Consider the following 17,043-nt stretch of genomic DNA (forward strand, 5'->3'; position numbering starts at 1 on the left):
CTGAGTTTCTGCCTTCAATAACATTGTTGCTTGAAGATTGTGCCTGGTTGTGTCATGCCTCTCTCTGAAACACAAAGGCCTTCAGAAAAGTGAAGGGGAGTATAGTAGTGTCACATACTATGAAAATGTGGGAGTGGAGCTTCAAGACCTTTGTCACAACAGGGCCAATAACATAGTCTACAGGAGTGGCAGTTGTCAGTATCACAAGATTAGATGTGCTATTTTTCATTATTTGCTTGACATGAGCCTTCCCCTTGCTATCTGAAAATCCATAAAGGTGTCTACTATTTACATGAAGAAAGGTGGGAATTATATGGCATTTTGGATTACAATTTCCATCAGGCTTACCCAGCATAGCCAAAGGTGTAGGAAAACGGGATGCTGTGATGATCTAACAACACCTGGAAGGCCACATCATCTTGCATAAAATGTACATTACACTCTTTCTGAGATAGTCGTGGGTCTTTTAATAGGGGGTTGCCATCCTGTTTTATTACTGTTACGTGCTTTCAAGTTCTCCAGCTTCTGATGGCATCCAAAGGTTTTATTGGTAAGTTTATTCAGAGTATGTTTGCCATTGGCTTCCTCTGATATTAGTATGACATGTTCAAAGTAAGTCAGTAAATTTCTATGGCTAGCCATGTGTTCCAACTCCGGTATCCTGGTGCCCTAGTTCAGCATTCAAAATAGCACACCACATTGGCTCTCTGACAAGTAGTTCAAAATGAAGCTTGTGAAATGGATTGCACATTGTGTATTAATGTTGTTTAGATTTGAACCCTTTCTGCTCCTACTGCTTTTTCTCCCCACCATAATTTATTCTTTGCGCAATTTCCCACCTCTCTATAGCATATACTGGGGAAAGATGTTGGGGAAAGAAAAAATCCCTACCACCACCAATTACACTGACATGACCACTTCCATCAATACCATTCTTTTCTTGAACTTCTTTCATAATAACCCTACAAAAGTATTGTTGAAGGTTTTCATGGCCGGAATCCTCTGAAGATGTTAGCCATAGATGAAGGTGAAACGTCAGGAGAAAATGCTGCAAGAACACCGCCATGCAGTCTGGAAACCACACAACACTCCAACTCTAGAAAACTTAGTCAGTGATTGCTCCAGTGAACCCACTTCATCAAATAGAATTCCTTCTCCAGTCAAGGATGTAAAACTCCATGATGAACTCCTCCACTTCAGAGTGGAGCTTGCCTTCCTCCATAAATCTGTGGACTGAATCTGTGATTTTTCCCTTCTGGTCCATGCTTCCACGCAATTGGACCCAATTTTGTCCCACAGAAGGAAAGACAATAATCTCTGACCAACAGGCAAGCAGGAATAAGAGCTTTCTCCTGCCAACAATGAAAGTGTGGAACCTTGGGTAAATGTTCAGAGATCAGATGCTTATGTGGTTTATACATAGTTCAGCGTTTCCATGAACTTTCTTTAGAGTACTCTACTGTGAGCCAGCTCTCTTGCTCATGACTTTTCTGTCATTACCGTTAAATCCTTGTGTGAGGAGAGGGAGGGAATGCAGTTTAGAAAAATAGTCATGGATAACAAATATTTGAAAATTGATTGTAGATAGGCTTGTAGAAGAAGTGCTTTTATGCTTCTTAAGCAGATACAACATGAGCAGGATTCTTGGGATTTTAATATTTATACAGAAGATGCCATTTTTGAAGGTATAACGTCTCTCATCAAAGTGCTAAAAACTTGGAGAAAGAGCCACTAATACAATATCCCATTTATACAACTGTTACAGCACTAAGAGCTCTAGTCTCTGAAATCATCCAGACTTGATTGATAGCTATATACTGGCCACAAATTCACATGGGAAAATGTTGATATTCCTTGGAGTCATTTCATATAATTTGTAAGGCATGAATAAGTGCTGGTTGTCTCTCTTCTCCCCTTACCAAGGTGTTTAATATAACCAAGAGTGATTCTTATTCAAATGACTCGGGTATCTTAATACAATAAACTATTTTAAAAGGAAGCCTTTTCACTGTAGCAGAGACCTTTCAGTCATTTAGTGCTTTGCTTTAAATCGAAATATTGTTGATACTTCTTGCCTATCTGCCATTATCATCTGCAGCATAAAGGACTGTTCTAGAAGAAAACTGGTGGTAATGAAATGCTTTCTTCCTCACCACAAAACAGACTTTTGTATTGTTATCTATTCACCAGTTTCATTTTATTTCATACTTTCTCACAGAACTGGAAATTTATGAGTCCTCATATACCTTGCTGAGGCAAATAATTCAACAGTCATTGTTGATATGGGGGTTTACAAGATATTCAGAGTGAAATAGATCAGTAATCATGAAAAGTGCTCCAAAATGAAGGAAAAGGATTTCTCCAGTATTATGAAGCTTTAAATATGCTCAAACGGTTGCATTAGTTTCCAGTTGCACAGTGCATTCTTGTATTTCAGTGTTGCTCTCCAATGGGCAAAAGCACCACTTCTATAAGAGTTTATATTTCTTCACTTCAGAAAATACTTTTTAAAAAAGCAAACCAAGGCTCTTGCTCAAGCCTGCACATGTCACACTTTAGCCCATAAATAAGTGGATGTTGTTAAATAACCAGCAATTGGGGTAGGTGTCATTTGTATGAGAGCAGTTGTAATTGCATCTGCAAGACTGGATCATCATGACATTCTTGGTGAAGGTCTCCCCATCATCACAGCGGAATTGGATCGTGACTATCCTTGTCTGCTGAAGAGTGCAGCACCTCTGTCCACAGGAGCCACAGTACTTGGGGTGGTACATCTTCTCTTTCGCTTGTATGCAGCTGGGGTTATCATTGGTGACTCGGATAGAGATGCCAGTCCTACAGGTCTGGGACCACAAGGTGGTTTGGACAATGTACTTGGGGTTCTTAAATGAATGGCTGCAAGGTTCAGATTCATAGACAGGCATCATTTTTCATGATGGCTATGAGCTCATATTTCTGGTCAATTCTCCTTCAGAGACATCTACACCTAAATCTTTCCCAAAGGAGCCACCCAGTTCTTCTAGGGCATCTTTGGAGTTGTTGCACGCCCAGTCCTCACAGCACTACCTGGGGATCTTCACAAGCCTCTGGTTTGGGCAGCCCAGGTTAGGGAGGGAGAGCTCTTGTGGACAGAGCAGGATGCAGCTCATGGCCCCATCGATGCAGGTACACTGGTGCTTACAGTTGGACTGGAAACTCTCCCCACTCTGGTAGATTTTGGAGTTGTATTCTCAGGGTCTCCCTTGGGACTGTGCTCAGCAGATGTACTTTGGAGTGGTGGCTCTGGCACCAAAGTTGCATTCCAGTCCCTTGGTTCCAGCCCAGTTTACTTGTCTGAATGTATCTACCTCTATGATCCACCTCGAAGACTAAGATTGTCAGGGGAGGCCCTGCTCTCAGCCCCATCCCCCTCGGAGCAACTGACGGGGCCTTCTCAGTGGTGGCCACTTGCCTATGGAGCTCCCTCCCCAGTGAAATTAGATTGGCTCCTTCCCCATGGCCTTCAGAAAAAAACTAAAACATGGCTCTGGGATTAGGCCTTTGATCAGTAATGGGAGCAGTGCAATAAGAGATTATAAATTAACATTGATGCCTCAGACTGGCCCTGAATTATGACCTGGATTATGTGATTTTAAATTGTTCTTTTAATGTGATGTTTAAACTTGTTGGTTTTAACGTTTTAATGTTTTTGTTTATTTTTCGATGATATGTGTACACATAGCACCTAATTGTTGCCTCCTTAAGGCTGCCCTGAGTCCCCTTCGGGGTCAAGAACGGTGGGATATAAGTGTGGTAAATAAATAATAAATAATTGGTGTGGTCGCAGGGCTGCGTCTGCTGCAGTCCTCATTGAGCTGCTTGGTGTAGACTTCCTTCTGCACCTGTCCAGGAGCAGCCCAACTCCCGAGGCACACCTGGGGACTTCCAGGGGGCACTGGCATGTAGAGGGGCAAATGGGAACTGCCCTATGGACTAACTGTGGGAGGGCCAGGGACAAGATGAGGCAGCTCTCTGGAGAGTCATAGTTGTGCCACTTTTTTTTCTCCAAACACCAAAATGAAGTTGAAAATAAAAATGGGGGGAGTAGAGCGGAGCTAAACACTGGACTCCAGAGGGGAGCTTTGCTTTTTTTTTCCTTGTGATAGGCGGGGGGTGGGGGGAGTGGAGCAAGGCAAAGAGGCAACTCAGTCCTGTGCTTTCTTCTTTTGCTGCTGCTGCTGCTGTTTGTGCTCGAGTCGCACCTCTAGATTCTCAGGGATGCCTTTGCTGTATTAGACCAATGTGCTATTAACATTAATACTAGCATTTGGATTTATTTATAGCATAGTGATTCAGAGCATGAACATTACCGAAATGTTGTTTGCTGAGATCTTAAACTTATCTATGCCTTGTACTCAAGTTTATTGGTAGGGCAGCTTTCTAATGATTTGTGGCTTGCCAGACCACCCCTGGCAATCAGTATGTGTCGGCACTGATGATAGTTTCCCAAACTACTTAATGTACCTGGAAGTATAGAGGTTCCATATAGTGGAACGGATGCTTATGGATTATTATTTGCTTTGTATAATTGCTTTGTATAATTGTATTAATTACACATAAGTTCTACTAGTAATTTTGTGCATGTTAAGGAAAAGGTTGTTTTTCCCTTGCCAGCTGCAGCAACTTTCAAAGCCATCCTTCTATCAGATTATTTGAAAACTATTTGTTCTTTATTTTCTTCACTTGAGTCTTGCCAGTAGCAAATGCATTTGTATTGTTGCCACGTGGGTATTCTTTCTTTCAGGCCAATTAATGGCTGGTTGGTTTTCATATTGCTTAGAATCCATTCATAATCATAAACTAAAAAATGTATTCATTGATCCTTTGATAAATAGCTTTTTCTCACATTGCTACAATGTTATACATCCCCAGGGGAGATAGAGTCCAGACAGCCTGCAAAGGCAAGAAATGTTTTCTGTTCCCTAACACTTAGCATGATTGTTTGAATCAGAAATGTCCTGGTTTATAGCCATTTTGCATTAATATATTTCCCCTTTCCTTCATATATTGGCATGCTTTAAGCAATTTTACAATATTTTGTTTACTATTTTGTCATTATTTCCATGGTAACCCCATTCTTAACTTCTTTAGTCGGCATTATTATTATTATTATTATTATTCAGTTTCACAGCTGATGGAGTTTTAGAGAATCAATAATTCTGTCCATAAATCTCATAATCAAATGATAATCCAGCATCTTCCAAGTAGTGGTTTGTTGTTTGTTTGTTTGTTTGGAGTTTTTTGGGTAATTATTCTGCTATGCTCTTACGTGCGGCAAAGTCATTTAGTTTTTTTCAATCACACAGAATCATAGAATCAAAGAGGTGGAAGAGACCTAATGGGCCATCCAGTCCAACCCCCTGCCAAGAAGCAGGAATATTGCATTCAAAGCACCCCTGACAGATGGCCATCCAGCCTCTGTTTAAAAGCTTCCAAAGGGGGAGCTTCTACCACACTCTGTGGCAGAGAGTTCCACTGCTGAACAGCTCTCACAGTCAAGAAGTTCTTCCTCATGTTCAGATGGAATCTCCTTTCCTGTAGTTTAAAGCCACTCCTCCGCGTCCTAGTCTCCAGGGCAGCAGAAAACAAGCTTGCTCCCTCCTCCCTATGACTTCTGCTCACATATTTATACATGGCTATCATGTCTCCTCTCAGCCTTCTCCTCTTCAGGCTAAACATACCTAGCTCTTTAAACCACTCCTCATAGGGCTTGTTCTCCAGACCCTTGATTGTTTTAGTCACCCTCCTCTGGACACATTCCAGCTTGTCAATATCTCTCTTCAATTGTGGTGCCCAGAATTGGACACAATATTCCATGTGTGGCTAACCAAGGTAGAATAGAGGGGAAGCATGACTTCCCTGGATCTACACACTATACTCCAATTGATGCAGGTCAAAATCCCATTGGCTATTTTTGCTACCACATCACATTGTTGCTCTTGTTTAACTTGTTGTCCACAAGGACTCCAAGATCTTTTACACACGTACTGCTCTCAAGACACATGTCCCCCATTCTGTATCTTTGCATTTCATTTTTTCTGCCTAAGTGGAGTATCTTGCATTTGTCACTGTTGGACTTCATTTTGTTAGTTCTGGCCCATCTCTCCAATCTGTTAAGATTGTTTTGAATTCCGCTCCTGTCCTCTGGAGTATTGGCTATCCCTCCCAATTTAGTGTCATCTGCAAACTTGATGATCCTGCCTTCTAACCCTTCATCTAAGTCATTAATAATGATATTGAACAGGACTGGGCCCAGGACGAAACCCTGCGGCACTTCGCTCAACACTTCTTTCCAAGATGAAGAGGAAGCATTGGTGAGCACCCTCCGGGTTCGTCTGCTTAACCAATTACAGATCCACCTATCTGTAGTTTTGCCTAGCCCATATAGGACTAGTTTGTTTGCCAGAAGGTCATGGGGGGACCTTGTCAAAAGCCTTACTGAAGTCCAGGTACTCTACATCCACGGCATTCCCCGCATCTACCCAGGTTGTAACTCTTATCAAAAAAAGAGATCAGATTTGTCTGGCATGACTTGTTTTTGATACATCCATGTTGACTATTAGCAATGACTGTATTTGTTTTTAAGTGTTTGCAGACCACTTCCTTAACAATCTTTTCCAGAATCTTGCCTGGTATCGAAATGAGGCTGCATGCATGGAACAACATTTTTCCCTCTAAAGTACTGAATTTCAGTGTGTAGGACTTGACATTTCATCAAATTTCTCCCTCTCTTTGTCTTCAATTCTGCTGTGCTCCAGGATTGCCATATGTATTCAAACCTCCTTTTCCATAGCCTCAGCTTGTTTGGTATATTATGCTTGAACCGCTTGCCAGTTTGAATTTCAAAAACCCGCAGGATTTTTCCATCACCATTTTTGACAGGTTTTTCAGGTTTTTGTTGGCATCATTCTGTGCAGATGGTAATCATATTTTTTTCACGGATTCCAATGTCCCATTATAGCATTTTTTATATACTGTGCACAATCTTGTTGCATATTTTGATACAAACAGTATCAACTTTTTCTTTACATTTATTGTTGGTAGTTATTTTTTCAATATTTATCTTGATGCAATTTGAAGCACCTGCTCTTGAACTACAAATATCAGCACTTCAGTTCCTCTCTTTTTGTGCATGTGCATGTGTGTGTGAGAGAGGGAGTCCCCTCTTCTATAAACATTTTCAAACATTCTCAGCTTTGTCAGGTTTCAATATTATCCACTGCATTTTGTGTTCTTACTATAAAGTCATGGAAGCTTATGAAATTCATAGTCACCTGCTTGCCTTCCCCGTTAAGCAGAGTTCTTGGTTCCTATGGAAAATTTCACCCCACAGTGACAGAGGTGCCTTTACAGCCTTGATCATGGGTTTCCAATTGCAAACACGAATCTTTTCAGAGATGGTTGGAGTAAATCCTATGATCCTGTACCATTGGCTATGCCAATTAGGAGTGATAGGAGGTGCAGTCCACCACAATCTGGAGGGCTAAACACACACACCCTGCGCTACACGGTATTTGTAGACTATGATCATGTAGACTATGTAGACCAAATAAATACACAATAGTTCTATGAATATTTAAATAACAACCTCTCCACATGCTACACCTTGAAGCTAGGCATAAAGGAATATTGAGAATAATACGCAATGTCTGTTCCCTACTGGACAGAAATCATCCTGAAATGTTGTGTCCTAAGCGGCACTCTGCATACAAAGAGCAGAGACTATAAAATATACTTTTGGGGGCTACAATTTCCAGAATTGTCCAGGTAGAAAATTATGGGAGGGGATCTACAGTCAAAAGAAGAAACTATTCTAGACTGGGCAAGATGCATCAGAAGGAATGCATCAAAAATGTACCCATGAGAATAATTTCCTTCTCCACCAACAGATGCATACATTTGTGGCATCCATATTTTCTGAGTCTCTATACATTTTGCTTCTGAAGTTCATTATTTGTCCTAAACGTGGGAGAAATGCTTTAGGCCAAAATAAAATAAACTGAGGGGGAAAGTGGAATGGTTTATTAGCACAGCATGCCCTTCAATGAAAATAAAAGTGCGCCTGATGATGGCTCATTTTGTGCGCTCTGTGCGCCATCATGCCCAGAATAAATATTCCACATTCAGTAACAAATGAATCCTCTGTTTGATGCTTAGGGAGACTGTTGATGATTGGATTTTTTTTTATTTCCAGTCTTGCCATTTCAATGCTGTACTTACTGGGATTGTGTGATAGAGAGGTGAGTTCACTAAAGGCAGACAGAGCTTCAAGCATTACCACATCCCAGCAGTACTTCCTTGAAGGATAGTGTGTGATAGGTCCCCAAAGGAGTGACTGTTTATATATCTTCTATATTTTCAGCACACCCAGAAATTTTAAGTTAAATTTTCTCAGAACTGTTCATAATAATGTTGTATGGGTCTTGTTGCCCTCAAATGCCCCTAAATGCCTTATAAGGGTATGGAGGGTATTTTATTCCCCTCTCCCTCCCTCTCCTCCCCAATCCATTTAGACATCTCTTACTCTAGGCCTATTTTACAATAGGAAGTATCCCAAAAGTCACTTCATGTTTCTCATGTGCCCAAAAATGAGAATTAAAATGTGTCAAAAAAAAAAAAAAGCACAGAGTGCACATAGGAGCATTTTAAGGCTTTTTCAATACTTTGGGGAGGGGGAGCCCTGGAAGTAGAGTCCAGTGATCCATCTCCAAAAACAGTCCTTGGAGATGGGTCACACTTTGACCACTCTGCTTTATAGGTCCATGAACTAAATAGAGCCAGTTGATTATAAAGGATGCTGGGAGGCATAATAGAACAATACTAGGAAGACTTCTGAAAGTGGGACATTGAATACCTCCTATGACCTGTCTAATTGTTCAAGGAAAACGAAGCTCCAACATACTGCTAGTGCTGCATTGTAAGAATAATAGAACTTACAGTCCACAGAGCTACCATAAACAAGATTGCTGAGATATTTAGGGGGGGGGGGCAGCCAGCCAGCCAAAACAGTTTTTTGGAGTGTATGGAGAGCTGTAATTAAAAGGGGAGATTATCCCGATCTACTTCTTCTGGATTCTGCTATTTTACCAACAGAACTTTAGTGCTGGATCATACCCATGTATAGCACTTTAAAAAGACATGTTGAAAAACTGAACTCGATATTCAACAGCATCTGGTGTTAGTGGTGAGCTAACTGTCTGTTAGGTTATTGTGTGTGTGTGCGCGCGCGTCATTTTGAGAAACTGCAAGTCGCTTCTGGTATGAGAGAATTGTCCGTCTGCAAGGATGTTGCTCAGGGGATGACTGGATGTATTACCAACCTGTGGGAGGCATCTTTCATATCTCCACATGGGAAGCTAGAACTGAGAGATGGGAGCTCACCTTGCTTCCCAGATTCAAACCGCTGACCTTTTAGTCAGCAGTCCTACTGGCACAAGGTTTAACCTCATTGCACCACCAGGGGCTCCTTGTTAGGCTATAACTGCTTGACTATTTGGCTCTAAGCAATGTTTCATATCATTGGAATACCAGGGAAACACTGTACAAAAGTCTCGCTGTTCTCTGAACTGTTTTCTGAACTGTTGGGAAATCCTTTTTTTCACACTGGCACACACATACATAATGGCGCTACTCCCAGTGTCTTTCCCACATTCTGCTCCTTTATTATATTTACCCTCCAACCTGGCTTTTCCATTCTCTGCAAACTATATTGTGTACAGTAAAATGCTTGTACACACTTGTTGGAACAAAAGCTGATCAATAAAAATCTCTTCATGTATTCTGCTCTTCTCTGGTTCAGTTTAGTTATTTATAGACATCTTCCTACCATCATGTACTCATACTCTTGATCAAACTCTTGATCAAACTCCCCAGAAGACTATAATTCCTCCCAGGATTTGAAACCAATAATGTCAAAAGTATAAAGCAGAACCCTCCAGGTTTGGAAGCATCTTCTTGATAATTTTTATTTGCCTTGTTGCAGTTCTGAAAAGTACTAAAACAATATACAATGTTTCCACACCTTTTCCCAATTTCACTTTTTCATACTGATAGATGAAAAAGTCATTTCCACTGACATTCAATTTCTTTTACTCTCAGACTCTTTCTATCAAATTTATGGCAAAATCTTTGAATTTTGGTAAGTTTCTTTCATTATAAATGAAGGAAATGAATGTTTCAATTTTGTGCACTTGCAAAATTTAATACGCACAGCTATCCTTGGTATTATACCTACTTGCTAGGTAGCTGTTAAAACTGGGGAGCCTCAGTAAAGAGAGAGAGAGAGAAAAAAAGATGAAAACCCTGATTCAGCACCAAAGAGATGGATAAATAATACATAGTCACTCAAAGCCAGACTTTAAAAGCTAATAACTTATAGAACTTGACTAGGGTGTTTGAATTTATCAGTTCTGTTTTTCCTTCATTATCTATGCATGTATATAAAACACAAAGTATGTATGTATGTACATTTGTTGGCTGATTTATACTACAAGGGCTCCTAAATGGCTTGATGGATCTGGTCCAGACTTAGTATGCATACCATTCATTATCCAATTAAAATAATTGAAGAGTTTGAATGGAGAAAAAACATTTATTATTTATTTATTTATTACTGGTGCTTTTACCCCGCCCTTCTCAACCCCTGGAGGGGGACTCAGGGCGGCTTACAAAAAAGGCAGAATTCGATGCCTATACATAATAATACAGAGTATACAAAAATATAAAAGAACGATATACAAAATGCAATTAAAACGATTATCATAATAAAACATCCGCACTGGTAACTAAGACATTGTATAAACATCATATAAACATCATATAAAAGTCATTCTTATAATCAGCGTTTCGATTCCAGAGTTCCACATAACCAATCCGTTAGTCATTTCAGGCCCAAGACAGAGGGAAAGAAACAGAAGAAGGAAGGAAGGAAGGAAGGAAGGAAGGAAGGAAGGAAGGAAGGAGAGGGGGAGATGTATAGGGAAAAGTAAGGGAAGAAAGGAAGAAAAGAAAGAGGGAAAATGTTTATGGGGGAAATAGAAAAAGGAAGAGCCACAAAAAGAGCCTGCCCACTGTTGTCAGGGCATTGCGATGGAGATACTGTGAGCAAGCCTTCTCAGAGCTGAAAAAGGGAGAAAGCAGACAGGCAGAACCCTCCAATACTCCGGCAATACTGGATATGTGAGCTAGGGTTTTTTTTTTCTTTTCTAAAACTCAAGTTCCTTCTGTCAAATATAAGAAGAATGTGTGAATTTTAGGGAGTTCTTATCAAAACATGAATTAAACAAAATCTTCTCTTCTAATCCATAATCCTTTTGTTGCTAGCTAATCCCGAAATTCTGAGAGAATTCACCAATCTGTTCATCCCTTAAAGTCACAGTGGCACAATGGGTTAAACCAATGGTTCTCAAACTTTTTAAACAGAAGGCCAGTTCACAGTCCCTCAAACTGTTGGAGGGCCGGATTATAATTTGAAAAAAAAAACATAAATGAATTCCTATGCACACTGCACTTATCTTATTTGTAGTGCAAAAAACACTTAAAACAATACAATAATTAAAATGAAGAACAATTTTAACAAATATACACTTATTAGTATTTCAATTGTAAGTATGGGCCTGCTTTTGGCTGATGAGATAGGGTTGTTGTTGTTGTTGTTGTTCTTGTTGTGTGTTTTCAAGTAGTTTCAGACTTAGGTTGACCCTGAGTGAGGGCCGGGTAAATAACATTGGAGGGCTGTATCCAGCCCCCGGGCCTTAGTTTGAGAACCCCTGGGTTAAACCCTTTTGCCAGTTAAACTGTTGACATGAACAGTTCCCATCTGTCAGCTCCAGCTTCCTAGGTGGGGACATGACGGAAGCCTCCCACAGGGTGGTAGCACATCCAGGCATCCCCTGAACAATGACTCTGCAAATGGTGATTCCATCACACCAGAAATGACTTTCAGTATCTCAAGTCGTTTCCGACACGTAAAAAAAATCCCAATTAATTTCAGTTCTCTTTGAAAATCCCAAATGGTGTGTGCATGCAGGTATATGACGGAGGGATCTTGCAATCCTATTCTGTATTGACTTGAGAAAAAGCCCTGTAGAACATAGTGAAGCTTACATCTTGCTAGAGATGTAATACCTTTGCATTACATGGACAAATAGTTCCTGTAGACTTGACCTTATTACAAAATAAAATAAGTATTTTCTTCACATCATTCTCCCCATCTTTGGATGTGTGTGAAGGAATTCTTCTGAATGTGGTTTTTCGCAGAGCCATGTTTTGTCTCAAGAATATGCGTTTCTTGAAGAGGGAACTGTTTTTTCTGCTCAGGAAACTGATTCTCTCAATGCAAACCATAGTGTTTATGCAAAGAAACCATAGTGTTTATGTTTTTCTCTACACAGTAATTTCTTCAAAACACTTTAGAACACTGGAATAACAGGGGAAACTGTGCAATACTTCCCCTGTTCTTTTATTCTTCTCAACTGTTGGGAAACCCATTTTTTGATCTGGAAATGAATAATTACAAGTATGTTTTCCATCTCAATTTCTTACTTTTGTGTAGCACTTTTATAATTATGGGAAGATCAAAATCACTCCTGAGTGGACTTTAACAGCTTCCACACAAGCATAAAGAGAGTATTCCACTTTGCTGCTCATATTGGAAAAAGTCAAAAGTCTGTTGTAGTGAGTACCTTTTCAGCAAAGAGGTCCATGTGTTTGGACAGAACCCCATGAAGTAGGTCTTTCCCCAAAGCAGTTCCAATTGGGGAAAAACACAAGAAAAGCAGATAGAATTTGATGATCTTCATTTTATAATGATGGAAATAGCAGGTAAGGAGGAGAGAACCTCACTGTTTAGATCAGTGGTTCTCAGCCTGTGGGTTCTCAGGTGTTTTGGCCTACAACTCCTAGAAATCCCAGACAGTTTACCAACTGTTAGTATTTCTGGGAGTTGAAGGCCAAAACATCTGGGGAACCACAGGTTAAGAACCACTGGTTTAGATAATAGAAGATTTTTTTTCCGTACTTTGGAATCCAGAAAAAGAAACCAAAAAAGGGAGATCCGTAAAAGAAATGCTTATTTACAAAGGTTTCTAAATAACCAATACAGAAGAGACAAATTAGAGATAATGATTCCTATGAGTTGGTTCTTTAATTTCATTGCAACAACCATTAAAAAAATAAAATGCAAGAATAATAAAGTAAGCCTAGCAAAGGCCAATATCTCTGAAGTCTACTAGAAAAAAAATAAATTGGTGTTCAAAACACAGAAGTTATTTTAATCCAAAGATTTCTGTCATGTACCAAAATACAGGCAGTCCCCAAATTAAAAACAAGATAGGTTCTGTAGGTTTGTTCTTTAACTTGAATTTGTATGTAAGTCAGAACAGGTACATTTTTAAATGTCACTCCAGATAGATAGATAGATAGATAGATAGATAGATAAAGATACAAGCCCATGCCCTGCCCTCTCTAATCTGATCATGCCCACCATGTTCCTGGTTACTGGTTGTTGAAGTTGGTTTGATACCTTTTACAATGTTTTTTATAGTTTGCCATTCTTAATTGTTTTAATTAGATTGTTTATACTATATTTGTGTTATATTAGATATTATTATGTTTTTAACAGTGTTTTAAAATGGTGAAATTTGTATATACTGGGCATGGTCCCCATGTAAGCCGCCCCAAGTCCCTTCGGGGAGATGGTGATGGGGTATAAAAATAAAGTTGTTGTTATTATTATTATTATTATTATTATTATTATTATTAAGATATGTTTTGGATAGCATAGGGAAGGGTTAACACCCCTGTGGTGTTTGTTGGTGAGAAAGCTTCAGTGGAGACATATTTTCTCATGATAACTTAATTTCTCTTCCTAAAGGTAGATTTCTCTCGCTTCCTGTTGTCTCACCTCTGTTTTTAACTATGAGTCTTCTATAAGTCTGATGTTTTTAACTCGGTATTCAGTTAAAATCCTGTACTCAGTATTTGTAAAATTATAAGCGACAATGTGCTGTTTCAGCTTTAAAAATACATTCTATTTTAAGCTTTCTAAAAAATTAAATGACACTTTTGTTCAGTGTGCCTTTTTTTGGTTTTTGCATTATAATAGAGCATAGGCATCTGAATTGTATTAGTGCATTTGTCTAATTCCCTTGTAATTTTCCCACCATCTGTTCTGCCAGTTTAGAATAAATTGTAATTTGAGAAGATAAAGTGAAAAAAAGAAATGATGGCACTTTGAGGGCGGGGGGGGGGGGTTAATAATTAGGAAACACCTCTTACCTTATTCTGGAGCCAGCAATCTGCATCTAGTGATGAGATACAGGAAAGCAAACGGTCACTGCTGTCCTTATTAAGACAAAATGCTCAGAAAAGAAAAGTATGCTTCTATTAATGCAGGCTAAAATAGCATGCACTTTCTTTGCTGCAGCATCACAGCACTGACTCGTGTTCAATTTATGAGCTACAATAATCAGAAGATCCTTTTTGCATGTTGTATTGCAGAACTATGCATTTGGGTTTTGTGGCCTTCATGTAGAATTTTGTGTTTGTCTCTATTGTATTTCATTTTAATATATTTTTATCAGCAAACTTGATAAGGATTCCATTTACCCCATTATCTGAGTCAATGATTTAAAAAAAATTGAAGGGTAATGGGTCTGAAGCAGAATCCTACAGCCCTCCATTCATACCTCCTTCTGTTTTAAAGCAGTCATTGGTGACAGCATTTTGAGCATAGTTTTCCAATCAATTATGGACCCATCTGGCTGTGTTTCCCATCTATTCCACGTTTAATTAGTTTACTAATCAAAATATTATGGGGAACTTTATCAAATACTTTCCTGAAATCCAGCTAAATCACTTCCACAGTATTCACACAATCTATTAAACTAATAATTTGATCAACTATGTTATCACACTAGGGCTTGAACACAGACAGCCCCGTTCTTCCACTGGCTTTAGAATTCTGGGAAATTTCGTTTGAAAAGGCGAGGAGCTTTGTAGCTGAGAATTCAAGAGGCCCCGCCCTAAACTACATTTCTCAGAATTCTGCAGGTGGCAAAAGAATGGAGCTGTCTCTGCTAAAGCCCCAGTGTGATAACATGGCAAGGTAAGATATAAGATTATTTGAGGAGGATTTGTTTTTGACAAATCCATGTTGGCTCCTATGGATCATTTCATTACTATCAAGATACTTGCAGAAAAACCCATGTATAATATGTTCTAATATTTTCTCAGGTATTCAATCACATTGACTGGTCTGTAGTTTCTAGTATCTTTGTCTTCCTACCTTTCTACCATCCTTTAACACCTTACCTGTTCTCCAACATTTCTCAAAATTATGGCAAATAGTTCAGAGAGTACATCAGGATGTTCCTTCAGTACTATCTGACCTTGCAGATGTGAACTCATTTAGGTTAGCTAGGTGATCCCTGACTAACTTCCCATGAATCTTGATTTGAAACCCAAATCCTTTACCAAGGTCTCTGCTGTTGTATGAAAACACACAGCAACAGGAAGAAAACTGAAACTAAACAAATAATATTAACATTTTGCTGAGATTTCCATAAAACATTGTGAGGTAGCAGGAGAGTGAAAGAGCATCAAAGAACTGACCGAGCTCTAGTTGCATTTTCAGGAGATTGTATTAGATCAGGGGTCCAACTTTTTAAACAGAGGGCCAGTTCACAATACCTTAGACAGTTGGAGGGCCAGGCTATAGTTTGAAAAGACCTTGAACCTATACCTATGCACACTGAACATTTTTGTAGAGCAAAGAACATGAAAGAACAATACTATATTTAAAATGAAGAACAATTTTTTTTCTTTTTTATCACAATTATTACATACTATTGCATTTTATACATCAACCTCTTTAACATGTTGTTTTGTTGTTTTGCTTTGACATTTCCTCCCCTTTTCTCTTTTTTTCCCCCCTTTTTTCACCTCAGTGCTCCCCTCCACCCGTCTCAAGCCACATTTCTTACATTTCATCTGTCCAAAATTTCATTTCTTCTTGTGATGGTAATTTTCCTTCCTTATTTTTTAATCCATTTACCACAAATTTTCCCCATATAGCATCAAAATCACTTTGTTTCCATATACCTTTTTTAACCTTTAATATACATGTCAATTTATCATTTAATGCTATTTTCCATGCTTCCTTATACCACTCCTCTATTCGTATATTCATTTCTTTTTTCCAATTCCTTGCTATGAGCAGTCTTGCTATAGTTAGTAAGTTTGTTATCGCTTCTTTATCCTCCTTTTTCAGTTGCTTATTGGTATATAATGATAATAAGGCTATACTAGGACTTTTGTCTATTTTCATATTCATTATAATTTCTATTTCTCTAAATACTTTCTCCCAAAAATTATTTACATATTTACATTGCCACCACATATGTATATATGTTCCTGGTTCTTTACACCCTCTCCAACAATTTGTTGAATTGTTTTTATTCATATATGCTATTCTTACCGGTGTTAAGTACCACTAAAATGAAGAACAATTTTAACCAACATAAACTTACCACTATTTCAGTGGGAAGTGTGGGCATGCATTGATGAGATAGTTGTTTTGTTAATTTTCTCTGACATAATTGTTTCCTAGAGAAACAAAATGGCTGTTACTTCTTTAATATGAGCACATGTATGGATATGGATACGTTTTATTGATTGGCCTATTCGCCGTATCAAAACATTTAACACATAACACAATTAACACATAGTCATACATAGTCATACATACAACATACAACCCTCGGTATAAAAAAAGTTAAAATAAACAAGCTGTTAACAAGATCTCGTTCAGGTCAAATGTCTGCGTCACCTCCACAGTTTACCCCAATTGATTCTAAATGTGCAATTCTCAGCTGTGTTGCTTTGAATAGAAAAAGGGCTGTTATGAGCACATGTAGCTATTGTGTCTGCTGCTATTGTGTAAGCAGCTAGCAACTGAAGTAGAGCAGGGGGCTCTGAGAGTGGCCTATGTCCCCATGGCTCTCT

The 17,043-nt window shown here is 38.9% G+C and overlaps 1 pseudogene; it reads right to left on the reverse strand.

Moving 5' to 3' along the window:
• Positions 1–2,555: 2,555 nt before the first annotated feature.
• LOC132765581 (CCN family member 1-like) lies at positions 2,556–3,405 on the reverse strand (annotated as a pseudogene).
• Positions 3,406–17,043: the final 13,638 nt, after the last annotated feature.

This window comes from Anolis sagrei, chromosome 2 (assembly GCF_037176765.1).
Source record: "Anolis sagrei isolate rAnoSag1 chromosome 2, rAnoSag1.mat, whole genome shotgun sequence".
NCBI classification, from domain to species: domain Eukaryota; kingdom Metazoa; phylum Chordata; class Lepidosauria; order Squamata; family Dactyloidae; genus Anolis; species Anolis sagrei.